Consider the following 8,694-nt stretch of genomic DNA (forward strand, 5'->3'; position numbering starts at 1 on the left):
CCAACAAACAACACGGCAAAATAACTGAAGGCTAATAAAAACAATGAGGTGTGGTGCGAAAAAACCGTTTGCCATGATGTCTAGATGTGGTTAAGACGCATGAACCGCGCCCGTTCTAAGAAGGACCTTTCTTATTTAAATAGACACACAGAAGAGCTGCTGATGCACCTGTCCATAGCCTTTTCAATCAAAAATCTCTCAATAACCTCCCTCTCTATTTTACTGCCTGCTGTTGCCAGAAACTTTGTGGCGGATAACATATGCCGACATTCGTGGCGGGGTTGATCACAATTTACGGTCATGTGGCTCATAGAGCTGTTTTTTTTTACGTTGAGGAGGTGTTAATTTGCTCTGTCATTGAAACAGCGTCCGGTCTGCCCGATGTATACTTTACCGCACGTCAGGGGGATCTGATAAACTACACCGGAGCGACATTCGGTGTACTGATTCGAATGCTTTACTTCGCAGGTCACCTGTTTCCTCCGGTTAACAATCGGGCATATCTTAGCCAACTTGCACGGAGGAGAAAAAACAACGTTAACATCAGACCTTGCTGCAAACTTTTTGTTATTGTGCGCAGTTTGTGGATGTATGGAATGACGGCCAAACGTTTCTTTTCCGTGGGCTTTTTCCCTGCTTCACCTAGCTTTACTTTCTGGAGTAAGGCTTCGAACAGGCCTGATGAAAGGAAAGTTGAGTAGCGAGCCAAAAGAAGGCGTTGAACCTGGTTGTCGAAGTTAGAACAGCAATGTGTTCGCAACTCTTTGTTAGTGCCGCATTAAGTGCACCAGTTACGACTGCCCGCTTGACAAGTTTAGAATGCGCACTGTCGAAGGGGAGCAAACTTTTCTTTGACCTAACCTTTTATGACCAACACACACGCTCGCTGCTAAAAACCAGCATCAGATCTAGAAATTGGATCCTGTTCTCTTTTGGCATTTCCCAAGTAAAGTTCATTCCCCCAGACAAGGCTTTGAATACCCCGACGATGTCCTTTACGGTTTCAGGCATGTCGACGACCGCTGCATTGTCTAACACAATTAGGAAATCTTCGACATTACGGTGGATCTTGAGGATGTGCTTGTCATGCAGATGTTCTTGAACTATCCTATTCATTTCGGTCAAGTAAATATCTGAGAGCACTGGGGCGACGGACGAACCAATATATATTCCCGATTTTTGTTTCAGGAATGGTCATTGTATGACACTACTGTGGACTGCAGGTAAAACTCAAATAGGCTGAAGAACTTGTATTGGGTTTCTCCGGTTGCATTCTGAAAGGTTAAGACGCCGATCTCGTCTATTCTTTGCAGCACAGCTTTGAATAATCCTTCATGTGGAATAGAGTAAAAAACGTCCTCTACGTCAATTGAAAAGGCCGTCGCAGCACCATGCAAACCCTTGCGTAGGTCTTCAACGACCTCCAAGGAGCCGCGCTCTTGGAACGGGTAAACTCCAGTCAAGCATTTCAGCTGACGCGAAGATAATGTATAAAGTGTTCCTCCCAGGTGCCTTTTTGTGAAGCTATTGTTCGTAGCGGGCATTTAGGCTTATGAGTTTTGCCAGTTCAGAATATTCAAGGCATCTAGATTTTGCCTTTTCCACTTTTCTTGCTAATGATTCCAGATAGCATTCTTTTAACGTTTGGCCGTCATTCCATACATCCACAAACTGTCGCACAATATCAAGAAGGTTGCAGCAAAGTATGACGTTAACGTTGTTTTTTCTGCCCCGTGTAAGTTGGCTAGGATATGCCCGATGGTTAAACGGACAAAACAGGCGACCTGCACAGTAAAGCATTGGAATCAGTACACCGAATGTCGCTCCGGTGTAGTTTATCAGATCCCCCTCACGTGCGGTAAAGTATACATCGGCCAGACCTGACGCTGTTTCAAAGACGGAGCAAATGAACACCTCCTCAACGTAAAAAAACAAGTCTGCGAGCCACTTGGCAGTTCATTGTAATCAACCCCGCCACGAATGTCGGCCTATGTTATCCGCCACTAAGTTTCTGGCAACAGCAAGCAGTAAAATAGAGAGGGAGGTTATTGAGGGATTTTTGATTGAAAAAGGCTTGGGACACGTGCATCAGCAGCCCTTCTGTCTGTCTATTGAAAGAAGAAAGCTCCTTCTTAGAACAGGCGCGGTTCTTGCGTTTTGACAACATCTAGACATGCTGGCAAACGGTTTTTTCGCACATCACCAGATTGTTTTTATTTGCTCTTAGCTATTTTGCCTTTCTGTTTGCTGGTCTTAAGCTGATCGTTTCACCTTTGTATTTAAAAGGCTTGAATGGTGTTTCAACGTTTTAAATGTTTCTCCGGTGTTCGCTTTATGCACGATTTTAACTTTTTGTTGTGTTTTTTGCTGGCGTTGGTTACTTTTTTGATTTTCGCTTTTAGCCTCCTGACTGTGCCTATTGCCTATAAATTTTTTATCCTTTTTTATTCGTACCCTGATTGTACGCCCCTTTTTCATCGTCATTTCACCTCTAATCGCCGCCTTTCTTTTACCTGTTACTGCCCCTGACACCGCCGATAATAGCAGAGGCACAAGCGCGATTCTCTCTTTTCTGCGGTCCGTTTATTATTACTTTAGCAATGCTTTGTCATCTTACTGTTTGCACGTGTCTTTAGTGCCTTTTAACTGTGTAATGATCGCCAGAGTGTGAGGCGCTTTTGCGCAGTTTCCACTGGCTGACAGTTTCACGTGGTCCGTGTGAATGGTATATATTGTGCTGGTTTTTTATGACGCAATAAAAGTTGGTAGTCAACGCCCGTCCTGTGTTTCGTGTTTATTCTCGTCCTCGTTCTGTTGCGCTGTGTCAATCTGTGTCGTAGAAAGTATGCACCCACCAGCCCACACCAGAATCCTCTTAGAGTGTATTCTCTTGTTTGTTTTAAAATCTGGAACATACTTGATTCGGTCACCTAATCATTGGCCGTTCGTTTGGATGGGGCTGTCAATTGTGGTTTTGTAGAATAGGTTTTCCAACGATTTCTGGAAGTTGGTTTCTACTAATATGAGCAGTTGAGTTGAGCTGGAGTTTTGGTAGCAAGCTTTCATGATCCTTGTGGGGATGTATTGCGGGCTGCCATTTTTTCAATATTGATTATACCTGTTGGGTATTTTTCTTACTTGTGTCATTGAAGTTCTGTGCCAAGTTTTTGTTTGCTGTGTTTTTAGACCGCCAAGGGAAGGCATATGGTCATGAAGTGGTTGGAAAGTCAAGAGTCTTCGGAAAATAGGCATACCATTCACTTTATTGAAAGTTGTCTTCCCCTGCAGTTTATCGCATACAAAGGAAGAAATTTTCTGCGAGAATTCAGACACTGTGTAACACCTCGAAGTTGCGACAAAACGAGTGCGGGTCGTGACGGCAGTAGAAGCTGCCTCCCCACACCGCTCGTTCGTTCCTCCTCTGTCTATCTCTAGTGTCACAGTCACTCGCGTTGTGCAGTCCAAAGCTTGTGTTAGCATACTGTCTCGAGCTTTAGGGCCCTATGGGGGTGGCTACTGCGCTAGCTGGCCACCGACAACCACCAGTGATGCGGCAGGTAATGGCACGGATACACTTGTCTTGTGTGTGCGCAGCTGGTAAATATGGGCTGGTTCCAGACATACACTGTGTAGAAAACTCCACGGTTTGAGTGTTTGCGCTGCAACGCACCCTTAGCCTCTCTGTACAACGAAGCACGAAAGCTATATCAGGGACAGTCTGGCAGTAGCTTAGCACGCTTAGTTAGAAAGTGCGGGCCCGCGGCTGAGTTTAAACAATGTACCGTTTTTTGGCATGTCACGGCTAAATGACACTTGAACATGTAGTTGCTCTCTTGTGCTCCACATATCGTATGTTCTATTTGCTTTCGACTGAACACTTTGTCATGTGGTTGCTGCACATTTTTACTCCATTCGCGTCGGCTGTGGACGGTACAGTTGCCGCCCAAGTGAAATCAGCCATGATTGAAGTATCTCTTTTATTACAAGAGGGAAAAAGAGCAAGAAAAATAGCACCAGTGGAGGCTTCCTGAAAAAAATAACTTATGACTAGGGTCGCACTTCCCATGTTTCCTTTCCCGTGCCTTTGGTAGAAAACCCGGCGGTCGTGTACGCATGTGACACTCCCGATTCGTTTCCTTGTTTTGTGTTAAGCTCTAAGAACTGGGAACACTTCAAGGCCGCGTTGCAGTATTGCTGCCAAAACGGTATCGGTTAAGGCTCCGTGGCAAAACAGCGCAAAGGGTCACATCTTCATGAGTAAAAAATATCAGCACACATTGTCTGCGAGAAAAGATGCGGAATGAATTTTTTTACCCCCACCGAACCTAATTCTACTTATTCGTTTCGTTGCAACCTCGTAGTCGGATGTAGGCAAAGTTTACGTTTTTATTAGTTTTTTGCGTGTATACATGGTTCATATATATATTTATTACCTTTTTTTCGCGAAAGACGCGTGATATGAAGGATAATTTTATGGGCCACAGAAAACAAGAGGCGGTTACTTTCCCACCACGATTGTACACTTCACAAGGACATAAGCAGCGAACGATCGTTTGTCGTCATCAAAAACAGCTGATGATGACAATGCCGAGTATTTCGTGCTCTCATGTGCGACACATATCATTTGATATCAGCTCAGTGAACGCGACATCACAATGTGTGCACTTGGAAGGTGAAATCTTGGCGTCCGAAAGTCGAATGTGATATTGGTCATGATAATTAGTGTAATCGTAATACTGTATATCGTTCGCGTCTTTTTTTTCTTTGATATATCAAAAACACATATTCAAGCAAACATGTTTCTAAGACAAGCAGACATACATATTTTTTTGCCTCCAGATGAGATTACTTTTATTATTTTCATTGTAGGTGGATAAGATGCCCTGAGATTAAAGGCGAGAGTAACTCGCAACATATTTCCCACTGCGTTTAAATCTGTCCCACAACGGAACTCACAAAAATATGCAAAAAGTACAAAAAGTAATCATCTTGCACGTACGTGAGCGGAACCTGTCAATAAAGACCTTATTTTGCACTCGTGACGCCACAGTGACACAGTGTCCAGGAGGTGAGGCGTATTAAGCACATGCCCACCCAGGGTCTTGAAACCATGGAGACGTTGGCGCGATTAACGCGACATTTCGTTTAGTTACGGTATTTTTTTACATGAAGTGGTCACGTGATTTAACCAGTATTCGACAAATGCGCTTAGCGGAATAGACAACACAAGAAGCCAGAAAGGCCAACTTGTTGTTCAGCACAGCACTGAGAAAAATTCCTCCGTTTAAGATGCCACGCATTTGAAAGGTTCAAGGAACACTAAAGAGGCGCAGTAAATGACTAGTGCAAAACAAATTATTGTCAGAAGTGCGGATTTCTTTTAAGCAAGAAAAACAAAAAACGATATTGTACTGAGCGCGGCAAGAGCTTGAGATAATTTTGCGTTCACGGGCAACGGGAAGAAAGCACATACTGCCCAAACAGCACATACTGCCCAAACAGCACATTGTTCTGCGCGCGGAGGAAAAAAAGCGGATGTCCGGGTAGGGTTAAAGACGATTTTTACGTCAGTAACTCGCGCAGAAGGCGGCGAATAAGCGTGTGCACAAACTGAAGTGCCTAGAGGGCTCAACTAGGGCACGCCCGAAGCAGGCCGTGTTGTTGGGGTCATATACACTTATTAGGTCACCACGTGATATCCGATGAGGTAAGTTTTTCCTCAGATGCATCAACCTTCCTATGTGCGTACGAAGCATCTGGAGGCCTTGCAATCTTGAATTTCTGGATGAGATATTCTCAGAAAAGAAATTCCGCACTTGAATTTTCCATCTATTTATATTAAGAACCTGAACTGTTGACGATTTAAAACCAGCCATTCAAAGGCTTTCAAAGCCAGACTTTCACGTGAAAAAGCAGCGCGTCGTCATTGCGAACACACTTTACCGAAGGTTTCTACGCTGGCAGGCCAACAAAGCGGCCGTATCAGTGAGTAGAGCAGCTGGGCGCTACGAGATACTGTTTTCAATTTGGAGGCTTTAGAAGCCAAGTAACACTGCGAGAAAGGGCTGTCATAAAACTACCCACTTTGTCCTGGTCGCAGAATTTGTTCAACGCATGGCGATGATAGCGCAACCTTGAAAATGTCTCTCGTGAGCACCTGAAACTGGAACCGCTGCGCTCGATGTGGCGGCAAGTTGTGACCTCTGCGCGTCATTCAGCGCATGGCATCGGTGCATCTGTGCGGCACATTTGGGTTAATATCGTGTCCAATCACCAACAGTTGAATCTTATATGAAACGAGCAGGTTGGTACTGGAATGCCGAGTGCAATGGCGTTGGAGCTCCTTTTTGTCGTCTTTTCTGCTCGGATATAGGATGTGGCCCCACTCGCAGATCAGGATCAATTTTTTTCTTCTAAATGGCACCTCACTTCTGTAAGTGTCTGCACGCACAACTTAAGTGCCGAGTTCAGAGATGCGATTTACATATTATTCACGCAGCCGCTAGCAGGTACGCTCTGCAGACGTGTGCTCCAGTGCAACTATTTTTGTACCCTGGCGGAGACCCAACGACACTGGGAAAGTTCAATTGCCATCCCGGGGTTAGTAGCTGGCATACCCTGACGGAGAGAAAGCTCAACGAAAATGCACTGAGGAAACTTAAAACCGACAGTAATTCCCGAGATGCGGAGGTCGAAGACAGATGTGGGAGCCCTTCAACATATTGCCGTGCCTCTTGTTCAATATAATTGCGCAGTGACATTGAAACAGCGCAGCTAGGTCTTCTGAAAGAGGTTGCACTAAGCCGGCTGCCTGCGCTGCACAGGTGCCCATATGTTTTGTGGAAACCAAGAAGGCTCTGTACTGACTGACACGTATGCAGTAGATAAGCACTCGCACGCACGCATGCACACACACACACACACACACACACACACACGCACACACACACACACGCAGGCACACACACACACGCACACACACACACACACACACACACACACACACACACACACACACACACACACACACACACACACACACACACACACACACACACACACACACACACACACACACACACACACACACCTCCTTGCCCGCGTACACACGAGCCCGACAACAGCGACCGGCGGAAATGAAGCGAAGAGCACGAAAGAAACGGCGCTCAGGAGGCAACAGCTGACTAGATGGAGAGAACTACTCCTTCCTTGAGCATTTTCTTGCAAATCTTGGACGTCGAATACTAGGCGCTGTGCAAAGCAAGAGAGGGTACGAAACGTCCGGTCACCTGCTCAAACATCTCCAGAAATGGCGCCATAAAGACGTTGATGTTCGTGGTAAACTAAAGGCGAGGCTGACAGGGTTTGAAATTTAGTACTACGGCCGTTACTCGTCATACGCCCACTTGCGTTCCGTGCTTGGCGTTTAGGTGTTTTAGGTTAGCGCGCACGATTTTTATCACATGTCCACTGACTAGTGTTGGACCCAAAACGCGTTCTCAGAGGAAAAACGTTGAGCCTGCCCCATCCCGCTTTGTTACCGTACAAGGATGAATAGGGAAGGATATTTTGTACTCACTTATGTTGTCAAGTTTAAGACTGTGGGACAAAGAACCAACCGTCAGTACTTGCATATGCTGCCGAGCGCGGTTGTGCCATCGGTCTGTATAGCCCGTCGTGGGTTGAGTGGATGCTCCAAGCGCAACGTGACAGACCCCTGTGGCTGACCAGGAAGCGCTTGATACCGGGACACTTGTAAACGCTCGCAATCCTCCAAGGCAGCAGATCGTGAGACGGAGGACAGTATGTCGATTCTTTGACTTGGATTAAGTGCATGTCCTGACCTGCACTGAAAGCAAAACGAACCAAAGTGAGCAAGGGGTGAGGGGGCAGCCTCAGTGTGCTACCAACATTTCGACAAGGCTTCGTCTGGGTGTCCACTTGTCGAAACGTGGGTTCTCGGCCTTTGTTCACATTTTTCTAGCGCTGTCAAGAACATCGTCTTGCTGTCTTCTCCCCGCCATGAAACACAATGAAAGTACGGAGTGGCTGTGGCCAAAGATGTCAAAAGAAGTATTGAAGTGGCAGTCACGGTGTTTCTGCAGTCAGGGTAATCCATATCTGAGTGACAGACATGGATGTTTAGCGTAAGAAAATAAAATATATACACAGAAACCAGACAGGTGCAACAAACTATAGCCGAAGCTGCAATACAGAACGGGATTTGGGAAAGGAATCCGTCCCGTTCATTTTGATTCGAATCACTGAGATAAGAAAACTAATGCGAGCTAGAAGCGAAGAACTGCCCTTCTCTCAAGAAATTCGGTAACTCTGTGCACCGTTTCACTTCGTAAACAAATGAAAAATTAACTCCTTTTCGCTTATTACTTGAATTTCATTTCATGTGATTTTAGACTTCAAGTAGAACCAGCATACTAGCATAATCAAAGACTATGATTATCTTTTTTTAAAGGGAGCAAAATCGCTGTACTGGATTTCCTTTCATTTTTAAAATCAACCTTATGCCTCACAGAGAAATAAGCCAGACGTTAGGGCTTCGCGCAAATGAGAAATGTTTTTTATGCGTATAGTGGAAAGGAGCAAAAATTCAAGAAGTTAGCTCTATGTTTCCACAGACTGGATCATCCACGTAATGATCGCAGTCCACCTGCTGGTCAGTTTTGAGTCGATGAG

The sequence above is a fragment of the Amblyomma americanum genome, chromosome 1, assembly GCF_052857255.1.
Source record: "Amblyomma americanum isolate KBUSLIRL-KWMA chromosome 1, ASM5285725v1, whole genome shotgun sequence".
Classification (NCBI taxonomy): domain Eukaryota; kingdom Metazoa; phylum Arthropoda; class Arachnida; order Ixodida; family Ixodidae; genus Amblyomma; species Amblyomma americanum.